The sequence below is a fragment of the Halichoerus grypus genome, chromosome 1 (genome assembly GCF_964656455.1).
Source record: "Halichoerus grypus chromosome 1, mHalGry1.hap1.1, whole genome shotgun sequence".
Lineage (NCBI taxonomy): Eukaryota > Metazoa > Chordata > Mammalia > Carnivora > Phocidae > Halichoerus > Halichoerus grypus.
In genome coordinates, this window is record NC_135712.1 from 103,650,168 (window position 1) to 103,670,555 (window position 20,388).

At 35.9% G+C, this 20,388-nt stretch overlaps 1 protein-coding gene across 1 annotated transcript in view; it reads right to left on the bottom strand.

Moving 5' to 3' along the window:
* RSRC1 (arginine and serine rich coiled-coil 1) overlaps window positions 1–20,388 on the bottom strand; it is a 406,629-nt gene that overhangs the window by 103,288 nt on the left and 282,953 nt on the right. The window lies entirely within an intron of this gene.

Here is a 20,388-nt window from a genome sequence, read left to right on the forward strand (position 1 = left end):
ATTATTTAAACATTTACTCACAATACCAAGTTGATGACACCAAGATTTTAAATGCTATTATCAAAGTCACAATGTTCTAGGATCATAAAATCATTTTTATTAGCTATTAGCCTCAGGAAATAGCTGGAGCAGCATTTCCCAAACTGGGTTCCACACAATGAGGTGCTAAAATATTCAGTCAAATATATTTGGAAAATATTTGGCTGAACAAAATTAAACTGTATCTTTACTGCAGAACTCATCAGAATCTCTAATATGCTTGTGTCTCTCTATGGGGCAGATATAATGTGGTGATTCCTGAACTTATTTGATCATGGAACCATTTTTTGACACCACCAGGATATCAACAAGATGTCTTTCTAACCTTCCCAGGCTATTTCTATTCTGTCCACACTGGATCTTTATTTATTTTAAAAATATCTATTGAGCACATACTATATACCAGGCATTGTGGGAACTGATAAGGTTATAACAGTGAACAAGCCACTGATCTTAAGCTGCTCATCAGCTACTACAGAATTCAATTTATTTATTTGGAGGTTGTCTTCCCACTGTGAGCAATTTAAGAATATGGAATGTGTCATATATATATATATATATATATATCTTTCCCCAGTGCCTAGCAACTGGTAAACAATAGAAGCTCAAGAAATACTCTTTTCCTAGGTGGTTCCAATGAATTCACACGGGTCCAAACACCAGTTTATCTCCCCACGCCCCCACCTTTCTTCTAAGGTTAGTATACACCCTAACCAATAATGTCTATTGTGTAACATAAAGCTGGAGAGAAGCTAAATATAAGGAAAAACACAAATACAAAGCAAGACTGGCAAACTAGCTCCAGTGTAATGATTGTGGCCACCTTGGGTTTTGAGTTGAGAAGGACTCTGTTGCTTGTTGTTCGGAGAGAAAAGTATTATGATCACTTACAAATGACTGCTATCCCCGCTTTTAGAGTTTTTCCATTTTGGGAAGATTCATAATGCAAGAGTCTGACTAATAGTAACCATCCCCACTGCACCGCTCCCACTGCTGTTCCCTCCACCAGCATGGTCACAGCTGCATGGAACAGGGACTTTCCTATGCAGGGGACTGGATACTTCCACAACTGTCAGGAGGGTGAAAACATGGGCTCTGGGTGATGCCCTAATCACCACTGTAGAACTAGCCTGCCAGGGAGCTGCTCCCTTTACCAAAGGCAGGATGGTGAGAAATCCGGAGGCTGTCACTTGAACTGAAGAGTTCCAGAATGCCCTACTATACTTCACACCAGGAAGCCACCACGCACAGGCCTCTCAATCTGCACAAAGTTGGTGACTAGACGCCGGAACGCAGCTGGAGAACTCCAGGTCTCCACAGGTGCGCATGCTAACAGCAACAGCTGAAGCAGCAGGAAGAGAGCCTCCACGTCACTTCCACTTTCAAAATTCCATATGAATACATCTAATTGGTGGAACCTAATTCATATCCAGATTCTTAGATGATAAGAATTCTAGAACATGTAAGTTTTTGCTTTCTAGACTTTGTTGTTAGAAAGCAGACTGAAAATAGGATAAATGTTATGTGCCAATTCAACATTTACTGGGCGTTTGCTATGTGCCACGCATCTTTCTAAATGTCTTACGTGTATTAATTCATTCAGTGCTCACAACAATCCTATATGGTTTATTTACTTGTAGTGAAGGAAACTGAGGCACAGAGAGGTGTAACACACTGCTCGGGGTCACACAGTTGTTCACTGATAGAGCCAGGATTCAAAGCCAGGAAGTCTGATCCTAAAAGAGCCTCTTCCCTAGTACTCAGTTTCCTTAGGGGAGTAACTTCACCTCTTTAATAGATCAATGATGAGGATGAAATTAATTTATTTTCTACTCAGTTTTGTTTTTTGTATTGATCAAACACCTATGCATTATCACTTAAAATTTGTATAATGAGGTGGCATTTCGAAGAAATCAGTAGGTTAAAGGTGGCTAGAACAATCTGACTGAAGGTTTATTAGACTTATATTTATGCAACATTGAGAGTGGAAGCCTGACTCCCTTCCTAGAGGACAAAAGAATACAAAATATTCCCATTCTGCTTAGAGTGAAAAAAGACTTGAAATATAATGTTCCAAATGGGAGATGATGTTTAATGCTTCCACATCTGTGGTTTCAAGGAGAGAAATATAGCAGTATATATCAAGAACCAAAAATAGTTCACACTCTTTGATACAATAATTTCACTTCTGAAAATGTGAATCAAAGAAGTTTAAAATGAAAAAAAAATTTTGCAGGAAGATATTCATTGAACATTATTTTAATAGAAAAAAGCAATAATATAAAAATATTCATCTAGGCAAGTGGCTACTGTTATACTTTCTGAACAAATATAATGCCAATAAAAGTATAACTAAAATTATGTAATAAGTTGGGAAAATTATTGATAGAAATGTAGATACAAAAAAGTAGAATAAAGAATTCATTTATGTGATATAAATACGGATAAGAAAAACAGAAGAAACAAAAAATCACTTATTATATGTTACAAATTTCCAAATGCAATTTGATCTCTTTCTCAACCCCATAATTTTCACTGATCTGACTGGTGATTCATATACTAGTAATACATATATTTTAATATTTGGTCAAGTCAAATCTACCTCATTATTGTGACTTTAAATTTTTTGGGCTATATTTATGGAATTATTCCTCTAGATCAACTTTTTGTTTTGTTCTAGATAAATCATTTTTGTTAAATCCCCCCCCCAAAAAAAACCTGAAACTACAAATAAACAACATAACCTGTTGGAATTTTGAATAACTGCTAAGTAATGCATTAATTTGGAGACCATGGAAATCTTCATAATATTGAATCTTCCAATCTAATGGCATAGTGTGTGTTTTCATTTATTTAAATTATTTGTGTCTTTCAGTAAAGGTCTGTAACTATTCATCTATGTTCTGACATGTCATTCTAGTTCCCTTTCCTTTCCAACTCCCCACTTTAAACACACTTTTTTTGAGGGAATTATTACTGAGTCTCACTTCTCCAGCACCCACTCATTCTTCAGTCCATTCTAATGCAGCTTCTAACTTTATCACTCAACCAAAATTACTCTTCAGTGACTTCTACATCACTAAATTCATTGGATAGGGGCGCCTGGGTGGCTCAGTCGGTTAAGCATCTGCCTTCGGCTCAGGTCATGATCCCAGGGTCCTGGGATCGAGCCCCGCATCGGGCTCCCTGCTCGGCGAGAAGCCTGCTTCTCCCTCTCCCGCTCCCCTTCCTTGTGTTCCTGCTCTTGCTCTCTCTCTCTCTCTGTCAAATAAATAAATAAATAAAATCTTAAAAAAAAAAAAATTCATTGGATATTTTTATTTAAAATAAAAGTAATAAGGGGTGTCTGGTTGATTCAGTCGGTAGAGCATGCAACTCTTGATCTCGGGGTTGTGAGTTCAAGCTTCCCATTGGGTGTAGAGATTACTTAAAAAAACAATATCTTTAAAACAAATAAATGTAATAAGTAATGAAATATTTCAAACCTATTAAAATATAGAGAATACTATAATTAAATTCAAATTAACAGATGTTAATATTTCATCAGACCTGTCTCCTATACTCTTGCTATCATCTAGTATTGTAGGACTTCTTAACTTGTGACAGCCCCAGTGGTCTGAAATGACATCTCCTTTTTTATGTACATGCAGTTCTCTGATTTCTAGAGAGATTAGCTCTTCAAAAATTGGCCACTAGAGTTATTCTCCTCAGAACTGCCTCTATCCTTAGCCTATTTTATTATAAGACTGTTTTTCTTTTTCTCCTTAATTTCTAGGATTTGGAAGGCTACTTTATATAGTCTAGATGTTAGTCATTGTCAGTTATACACATTGCAAGTATGTGCTCCCAGTATGTGGCAAATCTTGATTTTATTGCATCCTTTTTTCAGAGGTGTCTAACTTTACTGATTTTTTTTTTTTTTAAAGATTTTATGTATTTATTTGACAGAGAGAGACACAGCGAGAGAGGGAACACAAGCAGGGGGAGTGGGAGAGGGAGAGGGAGAAGCAGGCCTTCCGCTGAGCAGAGAGCCCGATGTGGGGCTTGATCCCAGGACCCTGGGATCATGACCTGAGCCGAAGGCAGACGCTTAACGACTGAGCCACCCAGGCGCCCTAATTTCACTGATTTTTTAATAAAGATTTTATTTATTTATTTGAGAGAGAGAGAGAGAGAGAAAGCACAAGCAGGGGGAGGGGCAGAGGGAGAGGGAGAAGCAGGCTCCCCGCTGAGCAGGGGATCATGACCTGAGCCCAAGGTAGCCAATTAACTGACTGAGCCACACAGGTGCCCAAATTTTACTGTATTTTTAAATTTATATATATATACACATATATATATGTGTGTGCACACACACACCCTTTTTCATTTCATAGTTTATTGAATAAATAAGGCAAAGTTTTATTATAGATTTATGAAAACTACTTGTTAATATTAAGACTGGCATAAATGTTTTACCTATGTGAAATCTGCCAAATGCATACCACACAGTCCTGAAATAAGGGTCAAATACATCTGCAAATAAGACCTGAGTTTTCCAGATAATTTTGAAATTTAAGCTTTCATTAAAAATATGTACGAAGAACTCTCAATTTCTTTTTTTTTAAATTGTCAGTTTCTACTAAACTTAAATACTTTTGTCTGTTTAAGAAATGCTTTCCTATCCTTAGATTGCAAACCTAATCACCTGTTTTCTTCTAAAAGTTTTTAAATTTCACTTTTTACATTTAAGCTTTCTGAAATCTCCATACAAATAATAAATTCCTTCAATACTATTATTTAAAAACCCTAAATTTCCCTCACTTATATGTAATGTAAGTTGAGAAATGTATTTATGTATGGGGATGTATCTGGGCTCTCTCTTCCTTTCCACCGATGACACTACTTTAATTACTGTAACTTTGATATAAAATCTTATTATATGATAAGATGAATCCCCACCTTCCTTTCTTCTTCACAGTTGTCTTGACTATTCTTGGCAATTTGCTCAACATAATTTTTGAATGAAGCTTTTAAGTTCTTTATTAAAAAACTGAAACTTTTCCAGATTTAGGTTATATACATGAAATAAAACCAATTTCTGATGAAAACCAAACACATACACAACATCAGAAACACTTCTGTTCTGGGACTGGGGATGAATAGGTGGCAAAAAAACATTTAATAACACCTGAACCATACAGCAAAAATTCAGTTGTTTTTAAAAGTAATTTACCTTTTGAAATTTTCTGCTTAAGAAAATTTTGTGAAATGACCTACTGACTCTGCCATCTGTGGTTCATGATGTTAAGGTCTGTTGGGCAAGTAAAGGAGTTTCAGATCTGGAACTAATAATCTGCCTATACATTTTTCATCCTATTCTGTTCTTACATTATGGTTTCTATTCCTTACTTTCTCTCTTGAATCATTTTAACATTTATTTTACAGGTTCTTTGTTGGGTGGGGGGAAGGCTTAAACAACTGGCATTTATTTTCTCACAGTTCTGGAGGTTGGAAGTTCAAGGTGCCAGCAGGTTTTTTTCTCAAATAGCTTAAAAATTTGTAGTTTTGTCATGTATTGATTTATTCTTGGTAGTTTTTATTAGGCTTTTTAAACCTGTATTGTAGATATTATCCTACGCTTTTCTTTTCGCATTTTTGTCCTATCTTTGTAAATTTTAGCACCATTTTAGTTTTTCTTCATTACCTGTAAGAAACCTTATGATTCAATAAAGCTAAATAACAAAGTAAAATCATAGAGTTGATAGGCAGTATGGTGGAGCGCAGATTTGGATGCAAGCTTTCAAGCCCTAAATGCCATACAGTTATCATCATGCTGGTTTATTTCCACTTTATTTCTCCTTTTTGTCCCCTCTTACTTCAGATAACATATATATATATTTTATATCCTAATGATAGCACATAGTAAATGTGGCTTAATTTTTTCTTACACTTCTTGTGGTACTACATTTCAAGAGTCAACTTCCTGCTATATTTTTAGGCAATGTTCCCATTATATCTTGCATGGTCTTTTCATTAGCCTAAGGCCACTTCCTTCCCTCAAAACTTCTTTAAGAATATTCTATTATCTCAAATTCTCTAGATGCCAATTATTCTGTTTCTGTCATTACCTGACCTTCCCACACTCATTAATTCTGGATTTTATCAATTCTACCTCTAACATATCATATAATTTAATCTGTCCACTTCTCCCCATATTTATTGCCACTACCCTAAGTCCATCATCATCTTCCACTTTAATTACTATAATAACTTTACTAATCTTTCTAAAACTAGTTTTGTGACAACCTTGTCACCATTACCACCACTACCTTTACCATCACCACCAAATCCACTCTTTTTAAACCACAGGCAGATGGATTTTCTAAGAATGGATTCTAATCATGCCACGCCCTACAGTAGCTTTCTACTTATGAAGAAAAGCTAAGTCCTAACATTAATATGGCTTATAAGGCCACGAATCATCTATTCCTTGTCTACCATACCAGCTTCATTTAAGCTCTTCTCAATCATCTTATTCCTATGGATCCATCCATACAGGTCTTTGTTTTGAAAATGTCCATGGTCCTAGTGTGACCAATGTTCTTGCCTGGGTCTTCCCTAGATTTAACACTGAAAATTTCACACCCTGGAAAAAACTTCCTCCATCCTAAACAAATGGTACATTTTAAATTGTTGTTGAATAGAAGAAAAATTAGTGCATTTTTTAGCCCCGGCAGTTATATGCTCTTATTAGTCCATTCTTATCTTTCATTGTACTTATCAAACTTATTGAATTATTATTTTTTTAAAGATTTTATTTATTTATTTGACAGAGAGACACAGTGAGAGAAGAAACACAAGGGGGGGAGTGGGAGAGGGAGAAGCAGGCTTCCCGTGGAGCAGGGAGCCCAATGCGGGGCTCGATCACAGGACCCTGGGATCATGACCTGAGCTGAAGGCACACGCTTAACGAATGAGCCACCCAGGCGCCCCCAAATTACTGAATTATTAATTGTACAAATAACTATCTCCTGTTTGCTTTCCCCATCATAAGTTCCATAAAGGCAGTACCTGAACTGTCTCCTAGCATTTAACAGTGTTGTTTGCACAGAGAAAGTGCTCAGTCTTTTTTAAATTAAAACCAGTGAAGTTTATTTTAGTTATTTTATACTTTTGTTGCTTTATGAATGATTTTTTATTAGACTTCATGATAGATAATTGGAGGTATACAGAAAATTATTACTTTATATATATGTTACTTTATGTCTTCAAGAAAACTAGGAATTTCATTTATGTTGGCTTTGTACATTTGGATAGTCATAAACTCTTAAGATTTGAAAAGGATCTTAGAGACCATCTAGTTCACTTTTCTCATTTTTATAGATGAGAAAAACTGAGGCCCAGACATGTTAAGTGACTTGTTCAAAGTGACACAGCTAATTAGTGGCAGAGCCAGTCCAGGAACCAAAACCTTATTACTCTCCTAACAGCAATCTTTCCACACTGCTAATTAGAGATGGAGGATTCTGACTCAGATCCTTGTCTGTTTGGCTCATTTACTGGTCCCTTTAAATCTTTTCATGAGCTTCAGTACTTTCCACCAAATGTGTTTCCTTATTCATAAAGAGTGTGTTACCACTTAACCCTCTAAATGGGGGGCAGAGTTCAGGCTTACTGCGTTTAGCTTATCCCCAGAGCCTAGCACCAATGCCTGGCATATGTGAGATAAGGATATTTGTTGAGATAATATATGACTGAATGAATGTGCTGCATGTGTAAGCACACATGCCAAAATACTGTATGAGATGGGTGAGGTCAACAGGTGAATTCTTCAAACCTTTTGTAAGACAAGGCTTTTAAAGGGTCTTGCCTATGAGAAGAAAAGAAGGGAGGTAGAGAGGGGTAGGGGAAAGTAGAGGAGAGAATTAGAAAGCATGAGTGTGTGTGTTTGGGTTAGTAAATAACCTTGGCCTATTTCAAAGCATTATTAATTTTTAAAAAGTTAACAGTAAAACTCACTGCTAATTATAAAGCACTAAGCTTTGAGTGTGTTCCATTTGTCTCCTCTGTGTGAGATTTAAACGTGTCTATTATATGTATACTCTATATTTTTGGGTTTTTACAAGATACAAGTCTATTTTATGAGGGTTACAAATCATAACAAAGTGTTATGCTTGCAAATCTATAAAGGCAGCACAAAAGTAGGGGGCATTGTTACCTGATGAACTTAAATATGAAACAGGTACAAATCCAAACTTCAAGTGTCATTGCTTCAAATCTTTCATGAAATAAAAATCACAAATCACATGATTTTAGAGGTGGAAAATGACATTCACGGATCTTATCGTCATTAGGGTAAGTGATCTGCTTAATCAAAGTGGATCAGTACTATATCTCAGGATGCTTTCTTCTTCACTTCTTTTGAAAGAATAAAAATCATCAACAAAAATAAAACTCAAGTTTTTAGTTAGTTACACATAAATTGTCACCTAGGACAGTAAAGAATTATTTGCTTGAATTATCTCCATAACTGGCCATTGGCTATTTGTGCATTTTGTTGTGATCCTATGACCACATTGGAGAGCTGGAGCATAAGTTTTTCTATATGATGGAGAAAAAATAGTAAGAGGAGGCCCAAAATCATAGTAGAAAGTACAATTCAGTGGGGTCCTTGCATCTTACACTAACTTCATGAGAAATCTTTGTAAAGGTCTACACAATAAATATTTCACTTACTTCTAGATATTATGATTACATTCTAACACTTGCTAAAATTTGATAGAAACTGACACAATCCAAATACACTTGTAATAACACTCATTAAAATGTGACCAAAGCAAATTCAATTGGGTACTTAATAGTGAGCTTTCACCAATCAGGTAATTAACAAAAATTTTTAAATTTCATGATAAATATTTCCAAGGTAAATCTTTATTTTTGTCATTTGAAAAATATCAAAGCATAGGCTTTAGTTGATATCTACAAAACTTATTTTCCTTTCAGTTCTTTAGTGCTAGAAAAATAGTCTTGAATGTTGAGGGGCGCCTGGGTGGCTCAGTCGTTAAGCGTCTGCCTTCGGCTCAGGTCATGATCCCAGGGTCCTCGGATTGAGCACCACATCGGGCTCCCTGCTTGGTGGGAAGCCTGCTTCTCCCTCTCCCACTCCCCCTGCTTGTGTTCCTGCTCTCACTGTGTCTCTGTCAAATAAATAAAAATCTTAAAAAAAAAAAAAAAAAGAATTTCCTAGGACCACAGTAAGAACTTAGTAAGATGAAGTATGAAATAATATGAAAATCTCTGCTCTGCTCAAGGCTGTAAAAATTTGGAATTGTTTTGTTCACATGTTCTCTTCCTGAGGTAGGTGCAGCATTGATTTTTGAGGAAAACTCTAGGCTTTCTTGGAAGTATGCCCTCTTGGCCTGCCTTCCTGTGGAGGTAAGAAGCTGGCTATCTAGGAGGGAGTACTCATGAAGTTCCTTGGTTTCCATAAAAGAAGAGCAACCTATCACCTGTTTGTCTCTAAAATGTAAGAATCAACCACATACAGTACCTGTACTTCAGGCCCTTCTAAGAGCAGAAAAGACCGAAATGGCTCCTAGTACAAGAGCCTATGTTCACATAGGAAGAATTATTGTAAAAACAGGCATTCTTTCTGTTTCTCCATTTATACTGGGTTTTAATTAAATTCAAGTAGATACACCACAATACTATATTCTTGGATCATACTTTCCTAATAGACTAGATTTCATGACAATGTTTTTATGGCTTTTATTGACGGACATTAAAAATAAGAGGTGTACAAAATCTGTTCACTTCTTGTAATTACAATGTTGAGGATATTATATACTATACCACATATGATGGTGACAATGATAAGAGAGTAACAAGCACATAAAATAAGTATTTCCAGTATCTCATTCAATAAGAAAATCCCCTACATAAGGCCCCATGTGAGAATTCGTTTTTAGTAAAAGATTTGTGGTAAAACTTGTAGTTCTCTTTGAGAATCTGCTTTTGGCTTTGGTTGGCAAAATACACAGAACAAATGACAGCAGCTCTATAGGCGCTTTTGACGTATGAATTTTGTTCTATTTTTCTCTCGCTCTTGACTCATTAATGTATATTTTCCCTTTTTTTTATTTTTAAAAATTCACAGATCATTTTATTGCTTTGCTATAGAATCCTTCAAATAATGTATAGAATAAATTAACAGATGAGTAAGAACGTAGTATGCTGGACAGTAATGTTCTCCCTGTAGGTGTATTCTGATGACCAAATGAATTAAGGTATACAAGCTTACAGCACCTGGGACACAGCATAGCCTCAACCAATTCAAGTTCCCTTACCTAATAATTCTCTTCAGATGTACTATAAAATTTTACAAATAACCTCATTACTCATGTACTTACCTCTCATCTTTTTTTTTCATAGTGAAACTGTTTTATAGGAAATTGTAATAGTTTTTCCCACTTACCATACTGTCCCCTTAGGGAAATCTCAGAGTGATTTTTTCCACAGTGGTAAGTAACTTTTTGACTTCTACAGAAAAGCTACAGGAGAGGTTAAAGAAGGAGAAAAGGAAAAAAATTTATATGTGAAGCAGAGACCTCTCAAAAATAAAATAAATGCCTTCAGGTAAGCAGAGTGATGGTGGCACCAAGGTTGCTTCGGGAGTTGGGGGCAAAGTTGGGAAAGGGAGAGAATTGTATCTGATGGTGACATTATTTTAAAAATTTTAAATATTTATAAATTATACTATAAACTATAGGTCTCATTTCAGATGTCCATTGCAATAGCATGGGTATTAACAGGAAGTGCTGGGGCACCTGGTTCTGCAGTCAGTTAAGCATGGACTCTCGCTTTCTGCTGGGGTCCTCACCTCAGGGTCGTGAGACTGAGCCCTGTGTTGGGCTCCATGCTCAGCGTGGAGTCGGCTTCTGATTCTCTCCCCCTCTCCCTTTGCCCCTGCCTCCGTGCTCTCTCTCGCTCAAAATAAATAAATAAATCTTAAAAAAAAAGTAGGAAGTGATGTGTTGAGAATTCTCAAGTTACATCTGGACTCAGCATGAAAAAGTACACTCATCAACTAGCAATATGTTAAACATGAAGCCTAAAGAAGTGGCGATCAATGCTCCGTATTTGCTGTCTCTTATGTATACAAAATAAGACAATAATAACAAGGATGATGATGTGAAGACAACTGGAGTTATTGCAATCAGTTAAAGTACAAGTAATAGATTTAAATTCAAAGAAAAGAAAAAAGTGATGAAATTCTTTTTCTGTTTTACTTATATGCTACCATATATTTTCAAACATTTTTTCATAGAAATTCTTAAGACACAGACATTCTAAACAGACATTCCTATGCAGAAAATACCAAATGGCTTCCAAGGTTGAATTCTGAGAACTATTTCCAAAAATATTTACTCCCTTAAAAATGTTACCATGAAGAAAGGAAAAGCATTCACCTTTATATGTCAGTTATCCTTGTTATGAAATCCACCAAACCAAACTCATGCTTTAAAAAACCACAATCATTAATTTTGCTTATGAATTTGCATTTGGGCAGGGTGGAGGCAGGGTACCTTTCTCTGCTCCATGCAGCACCAACTGGGGCAACACAAAGCCTGGGACTGACTAGACAGCTGGGGGTGCTGAATTTCTCTGAAAACTTGCTCAGTCATGTGCCTAATGGTTGTTGCTGTCTGCAAGGTAGGAATTCAGTTGGTGTTGTCAGTCAGAACACTTATATGTGGCCCTTCCATGAGACTGTTTGGCTTCCTCACAGCGTGGAGGCTGGTCTCTATGAGCAAGTGTCCCAAGAGACAGGAAGTGGAAGATACCAGTTTCTTAAGGCCTAGATCTGGAAACTGGTACAGTATCACTTTGCTGTATTCTAATGGTCAAGCAGTCACAAAGCCAGGTTCAAAGGGAGAAGATATAGACCTGTTCTTAAAAAGGGAGAAGTGTCAAAGAATTTGGGGGCCATATTTTAAAAATGACAGAAATTGTAACTACCAAAATGGTTGAGAGAGGTACAAAAAGAGAAAGTTAACAAAAGAGAAAAAAGGAAACTAGAACGTACATAAAAGAAATTACTATAAAATATCAACAGGATGGTAATAAAAGTATGAAATGACTAAATGAAAGCATTAAACTTGAGAGCACAAATAAAATAGGTATTGAGCATGTGTGATATATACCTAGTGACCTTCAGGATAAAAGATACGGCCATATGTTCTGAATACTTGGAATAGTTTGTGATGTATTAAAGGAAAAGTCTAGATATATCACATCTGAAATTCAATGAAACTTTAAAGTCAAGGGCTTATAAAAAAATCTACTAAAGCAAAAACAACTTACAAATAGTTAATCAGTACAAATTTATGCTAATTATGTATTTGAAGTCAAATATTATATTAATGAAGCCTTCCATGAACCGATTATAATAATTTGTTTTACTATAACTCAAAACAGTAGTCTCTGTCAGGTTCTTTATCTTATCCAAAAAGCAAACATATAAAATTATTATATCTGAGATAACGAGTAGTTTTATTCTCCTTCTATAGTGAGTTCTGGTTCAATTAACTCACATAACACTATTAATTAATAATGATAAAAAATGAAAGTCAATATTTACTGAGTTATTACATATTAGCAATTATTCTAAGTGTTTTACATGTATTATTTTATTTAATGCTCAATATTAAAATCCCAATTTTACCAGTGAGGAAACTGAGGCATGAGGATTTCACTGATTATTCAAAGTCACTCACCTAGTAAATGATAGAGCCAAAACTAATACAGGCAATCTAACTCCAGAGGCCCAAATCAAACCCACTACACTCTGTAAAAGGCAGAAAGTAGCAGTACACGTGACTGAAAAAGCATTCTTCATATTCCACGAAAACAGTTTTCAAATATGTAGTAGAATCTTTCAAGCTAGATCATTTCATCAAAAAAAAAAAAAAAAAAGAATGAGTTAAATAATAGAATGAAATAAAACGACTTTTTCTCAAACCCTATCTCTTTGGAAACAGGAAGCAGGTCACAGAGGTATAAATAAAAAAAGGAGATGATAATAAGAGGGACAGTTGTAATATGTTCCCTGCTTTCCTGTCTCACACTATCTTTAATTAAACACAATGAGAAAGATTCATTATTTGTCTAGGAGCAAATACAGGGACTATGGAGGATACTTTTAACTAACAATGAAATCATGAATGACACCCAACAGAACTTCTATTGAATGTGTTCAGAGAAGATCTATTTGTAGTCCTCAAGGGACCCTCGAGGGTTAAACCTGAACAAAACTTCATTTTATCCTATCTAATGAAGATCAAAGTTAATGCCTCTTATAGAAGTGATTTGCTTGCAAGAAAATGATAAACACTCAAAACTCACAATCTGCTTTTATTGTTTTAACATGATCAAATACTAGAAAGACTAAACAAAAAGAATTTTTTTAAGGATAGTTTTTTTAGTGAAAATCAGAGAGAAATTAACTGTAAGAATTGTCAGTTATAAGAATGTTCCTATATAATTAATCTTCCAGTTCAATAATGGAGGTTACTAAACTTTTAACTTAAACCTTTAAGGGACTGATTTTTAGAGTGGGGAGTACTGAGGGGGGCATGGACCTCTTTAATTCCCATTAGCTATTTTTTTTTTTTTTAAGAAGACTTAATATATGCACTATTCTAGGTGGTGAAGATAGAGAGATGACCCATGAAAGTTCTAAAGAAACAAAGTCCAAAAGAGGAGGCCGACAAGAAAATCCACTTCTATAACACTGTAGTAGTAAGTTCTATAATACAGATACTCAAAAAGAATACAGGACAGGAACACAGCTCTAACTCAGTCTGATGGACAACAGATAACTAAGACTTCCAAGAGAGGGTAACACATGAAGTGATTCTTAAAGAATCAGAATTTAACCAAAAAGAGGAACCAAACACAATGGCTCTGAAATGATAATTGAATTACTTCTATCTTATGGTTCTAGTAGAGTTCATTGCAGTTACATGAACAGGACCAAGAATCGTCAGATAAAAATAAAAAACATTTGAATCAAATATATTACGATTTTCATCCTTCCTCCCTCCTTGTTTTTCTCTTTCCCTGTATTTTTTTTTCCACCAGACATTCAAAATCTGTTTTAGGAGCTAGGTATTTTTTTAAGCAATGAAGATGGGAAAATAATTAAAGAAAAAAACTTCTTTGAAATATCTCAGGGCCAGTTGGAAATCAAGTCTTTTTTCATATAAACATGGAAGAGCTCTTGTAAATGTTTAGAGACCATCTTGAATTATCTTTAGGATAAAAATGGCAGGTAACAAAGATATCAAACAATGGCTCACAACTGAAAGCAGAATGAACACAGATATAGTTCCATATCTTAAATATATATCTTATAACTCCAGTGAATGAGGAGGAAGGAGTTAAGCAGGTTGGGAAGAGTCAGATTATTTAAGTTTGGCTAAAATAAAAGTCTAGGGCACCTGGGTGGCTCAGTCATTAAGTGTCTGCCTTCGGCTCAGGTCGTGATCCCAGGGTCCTGGGATTGAGTCCTGCATCGGGCTCCTTGCTCGGCCAGGAGCCTGCTTCTCCCTCTCCCTCTCCCCCTGCTTGTGCTCTCTCTCGCTCTCTCTCTCTGTCAAATAAATTAAAAAAAAAAAATCTTAACTAAAATAAAATAAAAGTCTGACAATACCACGTATTGGTGAGAAAGTACAGCAATACACTATTTGGGGAGAAAAATTGGTATAACCACTTTAGGGAAGTTTCACGTTGCCTAGTAAATTTGAAATTACACATACCCTATGACACAGCAATTTCACTCTTAGGTATGGAGTTTACAGAAGATCATGTCCAATCATAAAAGGAGATCAACTTCTACAAGAATGTTCAGAACAGCCTCATTAATATAGCTGCAAACTGAAGACAACGAATGTCCACCAACAGCCAAAAGGTTAAAAAAAATCTGCAATATGTTCATACAGTGAAATATTAAAATTAAAGTAAAAATCAACACACTATAGCTACATGCAAACAGATGAATCTTAGAACAACGCTGAGAAAATGAAGACCCAAGAGAATATGTACTATATGATTTTAATTTAAAACAGGCAAAACTTAACTAACTATAGTGCTTAGCAATATATCCTTAGAATATATTCTTATATTCTTAGCAATAAATAAAAGCAAGGGAGTGATTACCAGAATAGAGGGGAAGGTGGTAGTTATAGACAGAAAGGAAAAAATAAGGACTTCTGAGGTACTGGCAAAGTGTTATTTCTTGACCTGGGTGGTACAACAACATAGGTATAGGCTTCATAATCGGGTGATCTGTGCACTTACATACTTTTCCCTATATTTCATATTACAAAAGATTAAAGAAAAAAATCCTAAGGGGAACTGTGAAATGCTGAATGGTTGAAAATACAAAAGAGATGAATGAGTCAAAAAAGATAGAAAGATAGAGATTCATTGAGCACCTTCTACATGCTAGGAACTATGCTGGGTGCTGAGGACTTAGTGTAGAAAAGAGACACACTCTCTCCAAAAGTCAGAAAGGAAAGTCAAATAATCACAAAAATCATATTTAATTAAAAACTGATTGCTATAAAGGAAAAGTTCACAGTGCTTCAGGAGACATTGACACATTTCGTTTTAGGTGTCAGGAAGGCTTCACTGAGATATAAAACATAAGCTCAAACCTTAATAATAAGCCTAAATTAATCTGGGAGAGAGGGAGGAGGTAAGTATCTTAGGCAGATGGGATAACATATGTAAACCAAGGAGGTAAAAGCAGGTTGATGCAAACAAGGAACTAAAAGCAGGCTGGTGTGGTCAGACTCAGTAAAGTACGGTCCAAGATGAAGATGAAGTAGAAATGGACAAATCGTGGAGGAACTTGTAGCCATATTAAGAATTCTGAGATTTTATCCTAGGGGCAATGGAAGGCATTGAAGGTTTTTTGTTTTGCTTTGTTTTTTTGTGCAGGGGAGTGACAAGTTCCAACTTACAGTTTAAGATCATTTTGGATGCTATATGATGAATGAATTGTAGGGAGCAAGACTGGACAGATGAATAAGAAGGCTATTGCAATGGTCTAGGCAAGCTGTGATGATGACTTGCCTAGAGTGAAGGCAGGGAAAATGGGATCAGTGGAAAGATTAAAATGTATTTTAGGAGGCTACTGAGCGTGCTTATAGAATGAATGTGGCATGTAAGGAATCTGCCCAACTGCTGTTTTGAGCAACTGGAGAGATGTAATGGAGGGACAAATGAAAGAGGAGTAGGATGAGGATGGTGGCAGGAAGAGAAAAGAATTCAGGACAATCCTGCCTTTTGACATTTAAGTAGAGATGATAGGCAGTTAGCTATAGTAAGCCTGAAGTTCAGAGAGGAGGTTGGGTTGAAATTGAGGCACTGTTACACACAGATGATATGTGAAGTCCTGGGAATGGATGAGATCCCTTAAGATGAAAATATAGAAGGGAAAAAAAAAAGTAAGCACAGGACCATTCCATGAAGAACACTTAGGAATTAGGTACAGAAGGAGACTAGAAGGAACTTATTAATGGAGTAAGACTAAATAATAGCAATGTATGACATGGGGAACAACTACCCAGTTAATGAACCTGGTCTCTCAATATAGTACAAGTGTGAAAGACAGTCTTTGTTAGTAATGGTCACATACAGAAAATACTAACAACTCATTTTCTAAATAATGATTGTATAAAATTCATACTTTTCTGCAATACTCGAACTATATCTGAAATGAATTTATCCTTCCTTAACCATGTTCATTTTCTTATGCTTTCTCTACCTTGTTTAATGATATTTATACCTAGATGGCTTTTTTTTTTTTTTTAAAGATTTTATTTATTTATTCATGAGAGACAGAGAGAGAGGCAGAGGGAGAAGCAGGCTCCCAAGGAGCAGAGAGCCCGATGCGGGACTCGATCCCAGGACCCTGGGATCATGACCTGAGCCGAAGGCAGACGCTTAACCATCTGAGCCACCCAGGCGCCCCTATACCTAGATGGCTTTACCTCTCCTATACTTAGTCAATTTTGTAACCTATATACTAATAAATTCATAAACAACATTTTTAATTTGCCCTTTTATATTTATTATTTCTGTGGTTCTAGTTTTTACTACCTGAAGCACAGTTCAAATCACATTACTCTGTGTATAGAGGCATTAGCTCCTGAAAGCCTGTAAGTTTAATGAGCACCTACCATGTGCTAGTCACTCTTATTAAAGGACATAGGATTTGTTCTTGAACAAAATTCCTGCCCCTATGGAACTTACTTTCTAGTAGGGAAACCTGATGCTTAGACACTAATTAGGTATAAAATATAATGTTAGAGAGTAATGAGTGCTATGAAGAAAAATAAAGCAAAAAGATTATGAGAGAAAGAAAATAAAGCATAACATTGTCTCTCTCCATCTTCAACTATGCCTCTAGCAAGTACCACGTGTTATATTTGTCACTTCATTTCTTCTGCCTTTCCTTATAGTACTTTCCTTCTGGCCTGTAAGCTTTAGGAGGTAGGGACTATGATTCTCTGTATCCCTCTAGCTCCTCTCATCTTGCAGATATTGAATTCAAATGCACCATTTTTTAGGAAGTCATCAGTGCTCCTAGAAGATGACAAAAAAAATCTTAATTCACTCTAAATGATTATCAGCAACAATTAAAATGTAAACAAAATCTCTAATTTGCTCATTTTTCTTCCTGCTATGGCTATTTGCCTCTACTTATTTCTTAGCTATGACATATGGTCTTAGTAATGTTCATAAATTAATGTTTATCAAGATAGCAAATCACACTATGTTTGCATTACCACTTCTGTTCTCTGCCTAGATGGCCTGTCACCTTTGTTAAGGGGCACAGTCTGCCAGTGTTGGCTAAATTTAGCAAAGTAATAAATTGTGCTTGTGTTTACTCTCTGATTTCTAAGTAAAATTGTTGTACTTTCAACATAACTTTGATGACTAAAAGTCCCTTAATCCTAGGGCTAAGAAAATAAATTTTACTACTGGCACAATTAAAGCCAGCTGATCAAGGCACCTAAAGTCAGTCTCAGCACGGGCAAAGAGCATCTGATGGAATGCCTATTGTGAAAAATCTCCTTGGGGTGTTGTGTATCCTTCCCTGGCCAACCCCAACCTCTCTGACACAATCTCACTTCACAGACAGGAAAGCTGATGTGCAGAGTGATTACATAACTTGTGAAAATTATATGGACAATAAGAGGCAAAGCCAGGATTAGAATTCAACACAGCTCTCTCCAGTCCTTTCAGGGTTGTTTTCACTAGCTCTTGTATTTCTGAAACTCGACCTCCACAAAACCTATGACATAGGGCAGGTAAGACTGAAGGATGTTGTGTTAAGCAAAGTTAAAGAGGATTACTTCAGAATTGCTTAAAAATCTAGAATATGTCAATGTATGCTGACATGATCTAAAAGAAGCACCCAGGATTTTCAAATGTATTTGGTGAAAAATTTTTTTTAACGGAACACTTATTTTTTTTTTTTTTAAAGATTTTATTTATTTATTTGAAAGAAAGAGACAGCAACAGAGAGCACAGGCAAGGAGGAGGAGAAGCAGGCTCCTCACTGAGCAAGGAGCCCGATGCGGGACTCGATCCCAGGACCCTGGGATCACGACCTGAGCTGAAGGCAGATGCCCAACCGACTGAGCCACCCAGGTGCCCCTAACGGAACACTTATTAATGGAGCAACATGGACAATAGTTTGGGAAACTTAAATCTGCCTCCTTTATTTTCTTTTTCTTTCTTTTTTTTTTTTTTAAAGATTTTATTTATTTATTTGACAGAGAAAGACACAGCAAGAGAGGGAACACAAGCAGGGGGAGTGGGAGAGGGAGAAGCAGGCTTCCCGCCAAGCAGGGAGCCGGATGCGGGGCTGGATCCCAGGACCCCGGGATCATGACCTGAGCCGAAGGCAGATGCTTAATGACTGAGCCACCCAGATGCCCCTGCCGCCTTTATTTTCAACTTATTGTGACTTCATTAAAACACAGTTATAAGAAGCCAAGGATGCACAGTTTACATATTATAAGGAATCTCTGAATTGATTTTACTTAATCTACCAAATAATGTAAGTTGTGAGGCAATTATTAATTTGTAGTTAGCGGTAGGTCAGGTCCTCTGAGTTCATTACCCAAATGTGGTATTTTGACCACTTAGGAACAGTGGTCATTGCATGTACCTTTTTACAGATACAAAAATGAACTGTATGTGTTTAAATTAGTTATAAAATTAAGCAAGTTAATGGCATGTTTTTTAATAGATTGAAGGGAACTTTTAAAGACATTCACATTCCTAGAATTAATCATGTTTTATTCCCATTTCATGATGAAGGCATTTGAAATCTGCATTTCTGGCAAATATGTTTAAATTTTAATTCTTCCTTTGACAACACGAATATTTGATTTCAATTGCTTTAAAACAAACTCTAAAAATCAATAACAAAAAGGACAAAGTAGTTTTGAGACTGTGATAAAAATAGGTACTAAAATGCTACTGGTTATACAGGATCTGTTGTGAATAGGTCAGCTCAAGGTCCCAGGTAAACATCTTGTTTGTGTCCTGAAGCCTTGTTTTCTGTATGCTTATACTCTCAGTAGGGTCCTCCTACTCGGGTCTAAACATGGGGCCACTGCACCCTATCGATCTTCTTTAAATCTCCAGAATAATAAATTTCAAGGCAACACAGCAGAAGCCGACTAAAGCCCTTTAATTACATCACTGCTGAAAGGAAATCATTGATCAATGGCATTATGGGAAAATAAACTGCCCCCCAAACCAGATCAAAGTCAATAAAATAGCTGACTAGCTGCCCCATTTGGGACTTCTGCTAGATTAGTGCTCATGGACAAGCAAAAGAGATGATTCTAATGCATGCTGCTTACTGTCTTTTTGAAGCTCTCCCTGGCAGGTGTCATGCTCTGAGCATGGTTTTTGATTACTCTAATTAAATATAATATTATCAACAGATCTTCATATTGATCCTTAAAATCCCCCCTTCTAAATGAAAAATTAAAAGCCTAGAGAGAGGGCCTTGTAGGGTACCAGGTTATTTTAATTATTTTACTCCTTTCTCAATTTTCTTCATGTTGTATTATTCTAATATTTATCAATATCAAGGTACCAATTAGGTTAGAAATTTTAAATAACATGCAAAATGAATAATTTCATAACTTGCTCTTCCTGAGATTAGACAAATTCAATTAACATGAAGTTACATTCCTTGGCTAAAGTCTAAATAAATTATTTTTCCTAATAAGTGTTGCTGTGTTGGTCACTATTCTTTACTGATGGTGTTAT